This window comes from Nanorana parkeri, unplaced genomic scaffold (genome assembly GCF_000935625.1).
Source record: "Nanorana parkeri isolate BGI_ZX_2015 unplaced genomic scaffold, ASM93562v1 scaffold4, whole genome shotgun sequence".
Lineage (NCBI taxonomy): Eukaryota > Metazoa > Chordata > Amphibia > Anura > Dicroglossidae > Nanorana > Nanorana parkeri.
The window spans coordinates 911,742-926,702 of record NW_017306272.1 but is presented as its reverse complement, the minus strand read 5'-3'; the positions used below and the strand labels follow the sequence as shown (position 1 = coordinate 926,702).

Here is a 14,961-nt window from a genome sequence, read left to right as displayed (position 1 = left end):
TGTTACTTTTATTTTTTTTTATTTATATTTATTTTTTTGCACTTTTTGTTATTGCTATTATATAGGGGGAACACATATAGGCGATCGGCGCGCGCGAGCAGAAAAAAAATGCCGTCTGGCGACGGCAACCCGCCAGTGCAGCAGTGCCGTCCGTCCGTTTTTCTACTACGGGCGGACGGCAAGAGGTTAAAGATGTGTTAGGAACTCCAGGTTAAAAAAAATGTTAACCCTTGTAGTGGGGCTACCCCCACACTGCAAGGGTTAAGTGCTCGTTTTTGTCTAGGGAAGAAAAAAAAAGAGATACTCATCTGACCCTCGGAGCCGACTTGCTCAGACCAGTCTATTCTGCTCCCCCTCCACTGCAGAGGTCTAAGGTCCTGTGAGTCATCATGTTCTATAGACAGTGTATAGGATGTGAGGAAGCCAAGGGACATACCGTCGCTGTAGCAAAGAATGAGACAGGCTGGAGGGAGCACTATCACAGCTGGCCGGCTCAGAGGAGTCGGTGAGTATACCTTTGTTATTTTTTAACCTAGACAAAAACGAGCAGTTAACCCTCGTAGTGCGGGGGTAGCACCACTGCAAGGCTTAAGAAAATGTTTACCTGAAGTTATTCTTTAAATGATGGACAGAGAAAGAGTAATAGAGAATATGCAGCTCTGGTTCCTTTTAGTGCTGTCCACCTAAACAGTGTTGGTTAGTCTTCTGGTCTTGGTGGTCACACAGGATGTGTGGATAAATCTCTTCAATGGCTACAGAAACAGCAATAAAAACCTGACGGAGGTTATATCCCTTCCCCACTTTGTCCACAACTGAAAAAAATGTGTAGCTGTTTTTGGCTTTACAGAACTTTCCCCACTACCCATTAGGGGCACAGCTGCAAAAATTAGTAATCTGGGTAAAAGAACAACCACGTTCAGGAAAGAAATGCCATTCTGCTCCTTAGACTTTTTCGTCATTACAGTCGAAATCGATCTATTTGACCACATCAACTAATAGAAAGTCGAAAGGAATATCTTTCGTACGAAAGTTTGTTTGAAAATATACTAGTGTATGGCCAGCTTAAGCACCATGGAATTAAGTTTTGCTACTACCTCCCTCTCGCTAAGCTGCTAGGTACCCACTAGGGATGCACCGATATCGATACTAGTATCAGTGCCGATACTGACAATTTGGGCGAGTACTCTCTGGTACCTTCCCTGATAACCAAGCCTCCAGTCAGAGGGAGATTTTCCTCTGACCGGCAGTGCCGCAATGAAACATGAAGTCAACTTCCCGGCCAATCAGAAAGCCAGGCGGCAGGTAATGACCCGCCTCCTGACTTCATGATTGGCCAGGTAGCAGGCTCCATGCTGATTGCCAGCTCCATGCTCACACTCGATACCGTAAAACTGGTGTCGGTGCATCCCTAGTATCCACCAACGAGCATTGTTCTAATCACAGACGTCCATTGCTATCAATGAGTGATATTACAAAAGGCATAATTCACTAAAACTTGAGAAACTGGAGAGCACAAAAGTGTGTTGTCCACAGTGCAATATGACACTTTCCCTTTGATGAAAAAAAATATATTATATGCTCAGTTTTTGAAAGACTGTTTTGACATCCATACTGATATATCTGGAAGTAAATGAGTGATGCACAAGGAGACTGAAGAAGTGAGTTAAGGAGTGGAAATATCGAATTGTGTGCAATCAGCATAGAGATGGTATTGGAAACCATGCAAGGTCATCAACTGACCAAGGGAGCAGGTGTAGATGAGGAATAGAAGGGTTCTAAGGACAAAGCATTGGAGAACACCTACGGAAAGAGTAAGGGTTAAGGTGCCCATACACCTTACGACCATCGCAAGACCTTTGTCTTGCGATGGTCGTAAGCTCATTGAAAGCTCGTACGATCTGCCCATCTTGGACGGGCAGATCGTACTTGCGATCATCGAAAGCCTTCCGAAAGGCTTCTGATGACCGCAGTGAGGGGCGGGCTTGCGATCACTGCAAATGGGCAGTGTGCGCGTGCGCACACCGGCCGTTTGGCAGTTGTCGAACAAGCAGGCCACTAACCCGCCGAGAATCGTACGATTCTCGGCGGGTTTTCAAGCCTGCTTGTTCGACGGAAGACGTGCGACCGTACAGTAGAAACGGTCGCACGCCTTCCATATACTGTACGATTCTTGTACGATCGCGGGATTTCCCGCGATTCTCTTACGAGAATCGTACAGTGTATGGGCACCTTTAGCCTTGTAGGTAACACTGAAGGAGCACTTAGATAGGTAGGAGGAGAACCAGAAAAGAGCAGAGTCATGGATACCATAGGAGTGGAGCTTTTTTGAGCAGGAGATGGTTGTCATATGTGACAGGAAAAAGGTTTAATAGCAAGAATACTGAGTATCGTTCATTGGTTTGATCAGTTAGGAAGTGTTTTAGGAGGGCAGATGGACTGTTGCGGGAAAATGTCAGACTGTAAGTGGTCAAGAAGCTAGTCATAGGTGAAGTAGCAGACGGTTGTAAACTAGGCATTCTAGAGGTAAATGGGAGCAAGGAGATGTACCTCAGGTTATGAGGATGACCAGTGCATGTTTCAGAGGGAAGTTGAAAAATTCTAGTAGAGAGGAAGAGATGGAAGATGTGATTAAGAGGATGACTGGAGTAGTTGCAAGGGAATGAGGTCCAGGGTGCAGGAAGCGTGGAAGGCATAAGCGAAATGTTCAGCAACCTTCTCTGTAGTGACGGGGTCAAAAGAGGAGAGTATTGAATATGGTGATAGACACGGTATGGTCATTGGGGGGGTAACTAGACCCCCTCATCAATAGATGTATCTATCTTGTTTTTGAAATGATTGGCATTTGATTTGAATAAAAATGTTTATCAAAATCAAATATTAGTTCTTTGTATGTGCCATTTTTTTGTATTAGGCTAAGGGTTCTTTTTATTTCAGTCATAATCGATGGAAGAATGTAACACGTACAATTGTAATGTAACCCCAGCACTGCAACAGATTCTAGGAGTAAACAAAAAAAAATATCTGGAAAACATTTTTCAAAGGCAATATCATTTAAGTCATGACTTTGTTTTATTAAAGAATAAAGCTTTTGAAATCAATAGGTAATAAAGTATGAATACAGTGTAATTTACTCTTATCAATAGCTTCAAGTCAACAAATTGATGCAGAAAGCAGAATCTTATCTGCATCATGTATATTGTATTAGGACTGTTTCTAAATCAAAAAAAATGCAAAACTGGCAAAACAAAACTTTGATCTCTCAATCTGGTAAACAAAAGCTAAAATAATAATAAAGAACAATAATAAACATAAATGACACAAAGTTGCTATAGTCTGCCACCAACCAAGCAAACTTGCTAATTCGTTTTTACCTTTTTCACAGCTTAAAGGAGAACTATGAGGTGAGTGCTTTTCACTCACCTCACAGCTCTAGCCGACCTATGACAATGAGACTGTCACTATTCGGCTCAGTAGATCGGGAAGTGAGCAAACACATACCGGCGTTCGCCAAGATATGGTCACTTAAGGCTTCCATGAGTTTGCCTTTTGATCATTGTAACTACTTGGTTGCTACCCACAAAGAAATATCCAACATAGAGAAATGCTAAAGGTGTTAAGTCTTTATTACCGTCTAAGTCACCTTTGGAGAAACTCCCCTAATTTCTTAGATTTTTAGATGTATAATGAGCATACTTTTTACCAATAAAAAAGTTGCTTCTAAATCTCATTCTTAGCAGACACCAGGTTTCCTAGTGGATGATCACATTTAACTTTGAACTATCAAATTGCATTTCAGAGAGGGCAGAATTTATTTCGACTTGGAGAGAATGTGAGGAACGGTGTACAGCTTTGGACTAGCACCCAAGAGGTTCCCAAAGGACAAACTAATTTGTCCTTTGGGAACCTCTTGGTTCCCAAAGGAATAATTTGTCACAGAGGTCTCTGCATGCCCCACAAGGTACCTGCACTTTAGCACATTAGTTATCTTAAAAACATTTTGACCCAAGATATGGTCACTTAAGGCTGCCATGAGTTTTCCTTTTGATCATTGTAACTACTTGGTTGCTACCCACAAAGAAATATCCAACAACAAGAGGTCTTTGACTGACTTTTTACACATTTTTGGTGCTGGTAGCGCAAGTCCTAGATAATCAAAACAAGATTCCACAAATGTTGTTGTCCTAACAGGTTCAAATCTAGTTAGCTATTAGCAGACACAAGGTCAGTTTTCACTGGACACTTTGAGACCTGCTATGTTCAGGTCATACTGTTACTGCAAAACTGAGCATTACAGAACAACACAAGTCTCTGAAGAAACAGCTGAAAATAGGTGATGTACAGTTAGGAAAGTGTTAAGTAGTGCTAGTAGATTTTTAATTGATGAATAGGGGTACAGAAGGGTAATATATTTTGGAATAATGAATGCACAGTACGGAATTTTATATAAATAACTGAACAACTGTTCCCAACATGCTAGTGTTACAATATGCTAAATATTAAGTAAAAAGCCCTTAAATCAAATCAAGGCAATTTAAAATCTCTTTGTGATGGCAAGAGCTCGGTCAAAATAGTAAACCCAAGCCAGGGGACTAGGAGAATTCACATCATGGTGCAATAATGCAAAGAAATAGGATAATAAATTCTCCTTTACAACACAGCACATGTACATCGAAAAACAAGCTGCCGCAGATTTTATGAGAGATTACCTTTAAAGTGTACCTGTACTAATCAGTAAGATACTAAATCATTATTAGAAACAACTGCAGGCAGTCCCAGGTGCTGCAAATACTTTTCCTTATCTTCAGAATGCCACAGGGGCCCCAAAACCATTGGATATTTGGACTGCTAACTCCCAATTCACACAGCGGACTATTGGTCCATAGATGTGACAGTCTACTTCACTAAACAACAGTGAGATGCAGCTTGATCTATGCGATCCAGTGCGTTCCAGGTTTGAATACGGTGTGACTGGGCCCTTAAACATCAAGAAGAAGCATCCATCGCAAGTAATTCCATCAGCATTTGAAATATCTTAAAATCCTTTTGACTTTAATATCACTTTAAAGGCCATCTGCTTCTTTTTATGCCTGTGGTGTTTTTATTTATCTACCTGTATGAAGGCACATTGCTCAATAAGGTGACAAAGCTATAGTGATTTCACTGCAGAGGGATCTGTGTTGTCATCCTGGTGAAGGAGATTCCAGGCACTGGCAGAATCACTAGGATTTGTTGAAATCTAAAAAGGCATATTCTGTAAAATTTTACGCCTTTTGACTTCATTAAGATAAATCTATAATAATTTTTTGAAATTTGACTATAGTTCTACTAAAAACTTCTACTGAAATGGATCTTTAATTAAGCTGTGCATTCTACTTTGCTGTTGAGAGCAATACATTTTTTAAAGTTAAAACAACCTGAGACCACATAGATCCTGATCATAAGACAAAAACCATAATGTGTTATTTACTTATTTCTTAATGACACATTCAATAGAGTCGTGGGTGAAGCAGCAGAACACGTGGATTATTGGGGCTCAGATACACTCAGATCCTTATCAAAGCATCAAACAAGCTGCAGTACTTATCATATGTGCAAGACATTTGAAAATGAAATCTGTGTCAATGGCGTCTTGCTTTCCAATTCACACCCAGGAAGAAAAATTCAATGAAATGCCAAAGTATAAAACACCTTAAAGATATCACCATTTCAAAAACAAATCACTCATAATCAGTATAATCAGTAATTATAATCACTTGCAATTACTGAATCCGGAAGAAGGCTCATTTTCAAAACGGCATTGAAAATTCAAAAACATCAGGTGAAAAACTTAGCAGCCATCACTTAGTCACCTCATCCTGCAGGTAAAGAATCAAAAAGATGAGGCAATCAACAAAGTGGAGAGAAGACTACGGATTCATAGGGTAGGGAAGCTGCTCTACAAAAAACGATGTCAAGAAAAAAAAGGAAGACACCATAAAGGGGTCTGCTTGAAAATGTCACCTTAGACACATGCCTTCCATCACATATCATTGAAAAAGTTAAATTTACAAAAAAAGGCAATACAATCTATTCAACAATGAATTTTGTACATTGATTCTTTCACACTTTATATCTGACTGACTTTCCAGCCATGGTGAAAGGCAGTAACCAAGACAGGGAGTACGGGGAGATGTCCTCCACTAGGACATAGAAAGCAATATAACTCTGAATTTCCATGCACACTGAGCGGTTTATCGCGTGATTTCTGCCGCGAAATCGCGCATATTTCCATGCGATATCGCTCTATGTAGCTTGTTCAATTGAGATGTTCACATGTCACAGCTCAATGTCGCCTATAACTCGTCGCTGTAGCTTGTCGCTCGTACATGACCCTTTCATGTTCCCAATAGACTCTATGGTGTCGCGCAAAATCGCCCATTACCGGCGATATTGTGCGACTTCGCGCTACAGAAGGGTCACTTATGCACTGCAAAATGGAAGGAAAGAATGATATCACATCAAGATCGCTGTTGATTGGTCACAGCCCAATGTAGCAGCGACGAAGTCCCGTCCAAAAAACACGCTATGTAGCGCGATAAAATGTGAATTGTCGCTCAATATCGTGCAATGTAGCTCAAAGCCATTCAGCACGAAATCGCGCGGAAAAACGTGCAATACCCATGTCGCTCAGTGTGAATGGGGCCGAATAGATTTCACCCCTTCCTACCAAACTCAAACATTTTGCTAGATGCACATACAGTATTTCTCTGGTTTGAAGAATTTATTGTTTCCCTTATCATGTCCTTTCTCAGACTAACGGCTATGGGGAGGGTCTGCCTTCAATATCACCACCTAAAGCAGAACTTTACTTAAAAATAAAGAAATTGCAAACAGACAGGCCTTTTATTTCAGAAGAGTCATACTTTATTTCAGAAGAGATATACTGGGGCTGATTTACTAAAGAGGGGCTGGACAAATCTCACAAGCCAGGTTGTCAATGTTTTTTAAAAATGGCAGCAGGCACCTAACTTTTGAAGTCTTCTCTAGTTGTTGTCAATGGAGCTGGATCCTAAAAAAAAATCCTGCTGGTTTCTAGATTTGACAGACTGCAGGGGTGTGAAAAAAAAAAACTTGCCCAAGGACTAAAGTGGGGGCCCAATCTACTAGTCGCGATACAAAAAATTATTTTAACCAAAACGGTATTTAACCGTACTAAGGAGCGCTTCTCATTGGTCAGCGCAGCCAAGTGACTTCGCTGACCAATGAGTGCTCGCAATTTGCGAGCAAAATTAAAAATCCATAGCGCAGGGCTGCACTGGACAGCAGAAAGGGGTACAGATAGTATACCTGTACCGGTGGAGAAGAACTGTTTGCTGAAAGGTAAGTATAGCGGGGAAGGGGGGGGGGGGCTATATTTGAGTGGGTAATTTCATTTTCCCAAATTACTTGGGAAGGTTAACTTACTCTTTAATGCACATTGTGCATGTTAGAGAGTGCTGCTGCTCTACGACGACCACAATCTGGCACACAGTGGAATGGGGGCAGCACTCACACAATGCCCTATGTGTGTGCTTATGTGCATGCAGCTGGCAGAGTTGGTTTTAATTTTTTCTTACATTTGTATTTTATCATTTATAACTTGTAGGCTGCTACAAGTGATCTGGGCGGCTGTATGCAAAACAAGCAGTGGCACCCCTGCTCTACATTTAGTCCTGCTTGCCCACAGCAGCGCTAAATGTACAGAAAAAAAAAACCTGCTCGGCACCCAGAAATGCATGCCCCGGGCTTCGGGTTATAGGAATCGGATTCCCCCTGGTCTAGCTCCTGAATTCCATAATACCTCGTCCTTCCCTGTATTAAATTCACTGAACACATTTTATGAATATCCACTTCAATTACCAACCATGAGAAGATTCTGCACATGAATAGGTTTCCAAGTGATCAGGAACTGCTTTCATGTGATTGGAGAGCAGGAAGCAGAGCAGGTCTGTAAAGAGGTAGAATTCTGTCTTCTTCTGAATGCTGGGGGAGGACCTGGATGCAGCCTGCCCTAGATTAGCATCATGCATTTTCATGCTGCTGCTGCTGGTTGGCCTGATATGCATGATACTGTGAAAAAATTGAAAGGCACTGCTGACAAAGAAAGCACCCGTGGGTGTTGTGGCCCTCTGCTAGATAAAGGCTGCACTAACCCATTGTTAGCTTTTTAGGGCTTGTTGACAGTTTTGAATACAATGCACCGCCACGCCTGCTCCAGCTACCGCTCTGGAACGCACACGCTTTCGGTGTGAACAAGGCCTTAGGAACAAGGAGATTACTGTATATACTGAGGAGCCGATGCATCCCAGTAGCACAGGACATAAATGTGTTTGTTTATTTTATTATTATTACTATGAATATGAATGACTACAGAGTAATCCAGCCTAGAACACTTTGCAAGTTACAGGATCACTTCAACAAAAGTGAAATTGCGGGCCAAGTGGAGTCTGGTGGTTATCTTCGGGTTGTGGATTCCAAAGATGAGATCTCACTAATATAATTACTAACTATTCTCCCACCCATTTTGCGATTTCAGGTATTCCTGCAACCTCTGGATGTTCCAATTCCATCCACAGTCGTCACCATGATAAAAATAAGAGTAGCCAGTGGAAACCTCCTGTAATGACCAAGCCACATCTATAAACCAGGGTTGGGAGTCATTTAGCCTCCTGAAAAAATGAGTGTGTTCATGCCTGCTGTAAACTCAATAACTGAGATCATACCACCAGAGCCCCCAAGGAAAAAAAAGAGACAATGATGTGACCACAAGCAGAAAAACTTCTCTGTAATGGCTTGATTTATGTAAAAAAAAAAAACAGCAAGGAAAACTGGAACTATAGCCCACGGATTGCCTTTTCTCACTATGGGTTGAGAATGAAAGTCAATTGGTCTCTATAGATAACAGTACTAGCCTTCCTTTCATCTTGTTTTTTTCCCTCCACCAATGCTGAAACTGGACAACCTCAACTGTGAATAGGTGTTTGAGCTGTAACACAGTGCCTATGTGGTGGTCCAGCTCTAGTCTCATCTCTGTCCCTGGCTGTCATTGCTCTCTGCCAGACCGCAGCACACAGAAGCTTTCCTTCCATCTCCTGGCAATCAGGTGATGCCACTTCTGCTCTCTGCATCCACTCAGTAGCCTTTTGGCAAAACCCACACTAATTCGAGGATGAGCTGTCAAAACAGAGTACAGCCTTCTCAACTCTTTCCATTCCATGTTCACCGATGTTGCCACCTCAGTAAGATTAGGGCCAGACATCCAGAGATTCAGTAATCACACTGATTATCAAGCTCTGTCCAAAGTTCCCAGGTCAGCGGATCAGCATGTACAACAGAAGTGCATAAATGAATATGGAACTCAGGAGCCAGGATGTCCAATTCAGGAGCCAGCAGGGTTTTTTTTGTATGAACCAGCTCCATTGACAGCATCTAAAGAAAACCTGAAAAGTTAGGTACCAGTTGTAAATTTTGAGGTGCATTGGCTACCTGGCTCCTATGACTTGTCCGGCCCTGATATACAAATATATCTGACAGTACCCTATTTAAAATGTCACTAGGCCTTTGACCTTTAAAGGAGAACTATGGGGTCAGGGCTTTTCCCCATAGTTCTCTTAAGGGTAACAGGAGGACACAAACTAGCATTCTCCCTTCACCCAAAGCTCAATATATAGCAAGCCACAGCATGCAGTATACTGAGACACCGCAGCAGGGACGGATCCCGACTTTACTGTCGAGATCCACCCAGTTGCGGGATTGACATCTGGCCTATCTAGAGGCAGAGCCAGCTGTACCCGCCCTTTCCCCCGTCCGTTCCGCCAGTCAGCTCTGGAGGATCAGACAGGGGAGGGGGGAATCCCTGCAGAGAGCCGTGAGTGACAGTCACGGCTCTCTGCAGGGATAGATTGAGAAGTGAGCGAGCGACGGTTTGTGTTCGCTCACTTCCTGATTTATTGAGCCGACCTGTGATAGTTTCATTGTCACAGGCCGGCTAGAACTATGAGACCGAGTGATTTTCACTCACCTCATAGTTCTCCTTTAGGACAGGTACATGAGCAAAACTTTGAAGCACAGTTCTTGTGTGACAATTCTCATCATTATCATGCTCAGTTCAGTTATTGCAACGCTACAGGAATCCCTAGTTTGGATCCTATATGAGTAGTATTGTAAATCACCATGAAACACTGGACTCATTTGCACAGTATGTAATGATGTAGGGCAGGGGTGTCCCTAGCATAATCCTCGCCACTTGGGGGTGCTGGTGGTGAGGGAGGTAGGGTTGGGTTTAGATGAGGTCCTAGTGGTGCACCGCCCAGCTCACTGACATCACTGGTTGCCAGGAGCTGGGCAGGACACCGGCCAGAGCGTCCCGCTCAGCTCCTGGCAACCAATTACATCACTGGTTGCCAAGAGCTAAGCAGGATGCCGACCATAGCTTGCCGATCAGCTCATGGCAACCAATGACATCATGGCCCTTACACATCTCCCTGTCCAGATCTTAGAAACCTGGGACGCTCTCCCTGGAAAGGGGGCGGCAGGCAGCGCCCACGTGACCCAAAGAGATGCTGTCTGAGTCAACAGCCTCCGGCTCCATCATTATAGGAAGAACCCTGGTGTAGGGCACGGGTTAGTTGCTCTCCATTTGAAAAGAAAGTAGGTAAATATGTTAATTGACTCTATTTATTAGTTTTATGTTAACTATAACAATAATAAAATACAGCTCTACTACATTCTGAATTAAAATATACATCACTCATTGGAAAAAATCCAATGACACTACAGACATGCAGCGAGAAAAGACACAGCTATTACAGTGTTAACAGACAGAAAGCCGAAGCTGTGCAGAAAAAGAAGAAATAAAAAAAGGAAGTGGAACATGAGACAAGTCAGCTGCCTCGGGCCGGTCACATGTTCACTAAAATACAATGTGGATAAAACATAAGAGGCATAAAAGCAATCCTCTATTATATTATATTATATATGTGTATTTGATAATATACTACACGCATGGTATTATATACATAGTGCAGGATATACAGTGATCCGGAAATGATTACAAATGCACTCTTATGCAGCAGACATTGCAGAGTCCAGAGCTGGTCAGTTGTCTTCATGATTTATTCATTATGTATGACTTGCAGTACAGTTCTTCTATGGCAGGCTATCATCTCCTAATGTCCATACTTACATAAGATGGAGGCAACCAGTAGGCTAGTGAATTCAGCATTTCGGTTCCCCCCAATGTAGACTGAAGCTCATTCAGAGAGTGAATCTCTGTAGTTACGTACTGTATGCAATATATTTGTTTTATTTTGCACTAAAAGGTACAGTGTATTTAAACTCAAATAACGAGCTTCTCTTAGGCCCTTTTCCAGGGATCCCAACCAGAAATAAGTCATTTCAGGGAGGTGCCCTTCTAATTTGAGGGAGGTGCCCTCTGTCAACCCCCCCTCCCCCTCTACACGGTGGTGCAACAACAAGGAAGAGTGATGGCAGATAGCAAAGACACTAAAGCTTCCTTTGCTATCTGCTGTTTTTTTTTAGTGTACTGACAGCTGCTGCCGTCAGGACATAAAAATATATAAAAAACGGCATAGGAACTAATAGCTAGATTGCTATTGGCTATTTCAATTTGCAATAGCCAATAGCAAGCTGGCTATTGCACCCGCCCTCTGCTGCTGTCAGTCAGCAGAGGTGGACCTGATGGAGAACTTCAGGTCCACCGCTGCTGATTGACAGCAGCAGTGGGTGGGTGCAGTAGCTAGTCTGCTATTGGCTATTGCAAATTGAAATAGCCAATAGCAATCTAGCTATGCATTCCTATGCTGTTGTTTTTTGTTTTTTTTTTCTTTTTTTCTGACTGACAGCGGCCCCGATGTCAGAAAAAAAACAAAAGAAAAAAACAGACAGCACGGAAAGGTGTACTCTGCAGAGAAAACCTTTCCGGGAGAAAATGTTTCTCTCCCAAGTGTCCGGGAACCGCTATCTAATAGCAGGAGACTCCAGGAGAGTTGAGATGTCTGCTTTTCACATGGGCGGCGTCCAGTCCGATCAGCAGGGGATCTGTGAACAAATCCCCTGCTGATTGGAGCAGTATGGAACGGATAACACTTTTGTGACATCCATTTCTGTTCAGTTTTTCTCCTCCATCATGGACACAGGTCTGTTTACATCCACCAGCCCATAGACTAACATTGAGCTTCTGATTAGGTCTGCCTGAAAAACTGACAGGTGGATCTGATCGAAATGCCAAGTGAAAGGGGACTTCGGTCTCGTTCACACAGGCTAATTAGGCCTGGCAGCAGTTTCCTGTGGCTGGAATCACAGGCGGTTCTGGAAAGCTGCAGCCGCTCAGCCTGTGCAAAGCAATGACCGGCTGACAGGATCCACAGGAGCTACAGTTGTCCACCGCTATTCAAATGTGTTCCCATATCCAGCAATTACCTGTGACGAGGGACCTGAACAAATGTATCCGCTGGATATGCGGATACATTTGAATAGCGACGGACAGCTGCTGCTCCTGTCAGCCGGTGATTGCTTTGTATAGGCTGAGCGGCTGCAGCTGTCCAGAACCACCTATGACTCCAACCACTGGAATCTGCTGCCAGGCCTAATTAGCCTGTGTGAATGAGGCCTTATTTGCTCCCTTTTGGTCTGTTAAAATACCATTAGGAGCCGTTCAAATCAGCAAGCAGCGCTATACGCACGACCATCGGTGTGAGGTGAGAGAAATAGTGCAGATGCGCGGTTTACTTTTCATTAAAATCTACAGCCACAGCACGGTGCAGGCAGTACTTTCAGTGCACACCACCACAACATGGTGGTATAAACTGAGAGAACTGTAAACAAGTCTATTGCCTTGTCAGTGCATTGGGGCTGGAAAAGGTGGCTAGTGCAGTCCCAACACATCTGCTGTGGACTGGCACTGAAAGTGATTTCCGTTAGAAATCAATTGAGCTGACGACTTCCTGCGCACTTTGCCTGTGATGACTGTTATCGGTCAGCATTGCTTCCAGCTCTCTCTGTAACTACAAAACACCTTCCCCTCTAATGAAGAAGAGGAGAGGCAGAGGTGTTCTCTAGTCCCAGAACACTTCCTTTCCTAGGGTAACAACACTGCTCCTCTATAGATACAGTACAGTGAGTGAATGTTGTCACCGTAAGACAGGAAATGTGTTACTAGCTGATTAACCAGTTGAAAATGAAGGAAAACGACACAGATAGTGTGACTTCAGACATGTATTTTCATCAACAGCTTGAAACAATGACATGAGTTTGCTACACTGCTGCATGGAGGATGGAACTTGCTGACAACTAAAACATAACAGCTTTTGTCCCATTTCAAATGCCACAGTTAGATCAGATGTGCACAAAGCTGAACTCCAAGCTATGTAAATATTGCCCATATATAAGAGCCATGTGTATTCTTGATTGAATCTCCATGTCCTTATGTAGTAGTCAAGAATGAAAACAACTCCTGTACTTTACCTCTGTTCAGGAGTTTCCTGTAATAAAGACCAGTCAATACTGTTTCTCCAACTTGTGTAGGGTGACTGGTCTGGTCTCCGCCCCCTTCGGTAGTGGGTAAACCTGCTAGGCCCCTCCCACAGCTCCGCTCTCTGCACAAGCTATGTACAACACAGTGATCATGTCACTGCATCTTTTACAACTCAGTTTTGCAAAGCCAGGAAAAGTTGATTTCTATTCTTACATTCTTTGCAGCTATTGATGAATAGTTTTTGTGCCTGGAATTCAGATTTAAACAACATCTATATCTCCCAAATATAAGAGCCATGTATATTCTTGCTTGAATCCTTGTGTGCTTATGCAGTAGTCAAGAATGAAACAACTCCTCTACTTTACCTCTGTTCAGGAGTTTCCTGTAGTAATAAAGACCAGTCACTGACGTTTCTGCAACTTGTGTAGGGTAACTGGTCTGGTCTCTGCCCCCTCCTATAGTGGGTTTGTGCCTGGAATTCGGATTTAAACAACAGCTATATCTCCCCACCCGTAGGCTTAGGTGCCATGTACTATGGTGACACTGACATACCCTATCCAAAAAATATACAACTGTCTGACAGTATGATCACTCCTGGTGCTATCCCCACAACTGCCATTGCCATAGAGCAGATCGGAAAATGATAGAAAGGTTGCTATGGGTAACCCAACCACTCTTGCATCCTGCAGTGTTGTATACAGCACTTCCTGCACCATCAGTAGCAGCAGTCATGCGTACGGATCATATGACTTAGGAGGAAACACTCCTATATACAACATCAGTGTCTGTCATCCGTGCAGTACAATACAGAAACATGACATGTATGTTGATGACACATGATCCATAGGCAGAGTCTGCAGCACAGAGGGGGCTGGAAGTTTATCAGCTCATATAAATCATCTATTATATACATGACAGCCCCTGCCAACTCCCCGTCCAGCACACACAGGCAGATGCTATACATCTTCCCTGCTCGGCACTGACACTTCTAACAACCATCGATTCTCAGCTAAACCATCCGACAAATGTTAGTGATAAAAGAGGAAAAGCACTGTACCTAACTGGAGGCAGCCATGACAGGGAAACACTGAAAAATGCAGCAAACTACAACTCCCAGCAGCCTTTGCGAGTCCGACTACAGTAGCCTGCGAGGGACAATCGGCAGGCTTTCTCGCTGCAGTGATCTGTAAGGTCTCAGGGAGTGAGATGTGACAAGCTGGAGGGAAACTATATCACTAGTCCACAGACTTCCCAGGGAGGTGCATTGGAAAATGTTCACACCGAATGCAGATGAGGGAGGAATGGACAGATTTGGCAAAATTGATTTCGCTGTGAAATGAACAATGTTGCCTTGAGCTGAATTTCGTGGAGACACTCAATGAGTTCTAATTAGGAAAAATCCCACACTAATAAATATTTTTTTTAAACCCAACCCCCCCTCCCCCCCC

The 14,961-nt window shown here is 43.1% G+C and overlaps 1 long non-coding RNA gene across 1 annotated transcript in view; it reads right to left on the bottom strand.

Moving 5' to 3' along the window:
* The window catches only part of LOC108804428, a 32,461-nt gene extending 17,832 nt beyond the window's left edge, over positions 1 to 14,629 (bottom strand). The window contains exon 1 of the long non-coding RNA XR_001942361.1: positions 14,571 to 14,629. This is a non-coding gene — a long non-coding RNA (uncharacterized LOC108804428). The remainder of the gene's footprint in view (positions 1 to 14,570) is intronic.
* Between the last annotated feature and the right edge of the window lie 332 nt (positions 14,630 to 14,961).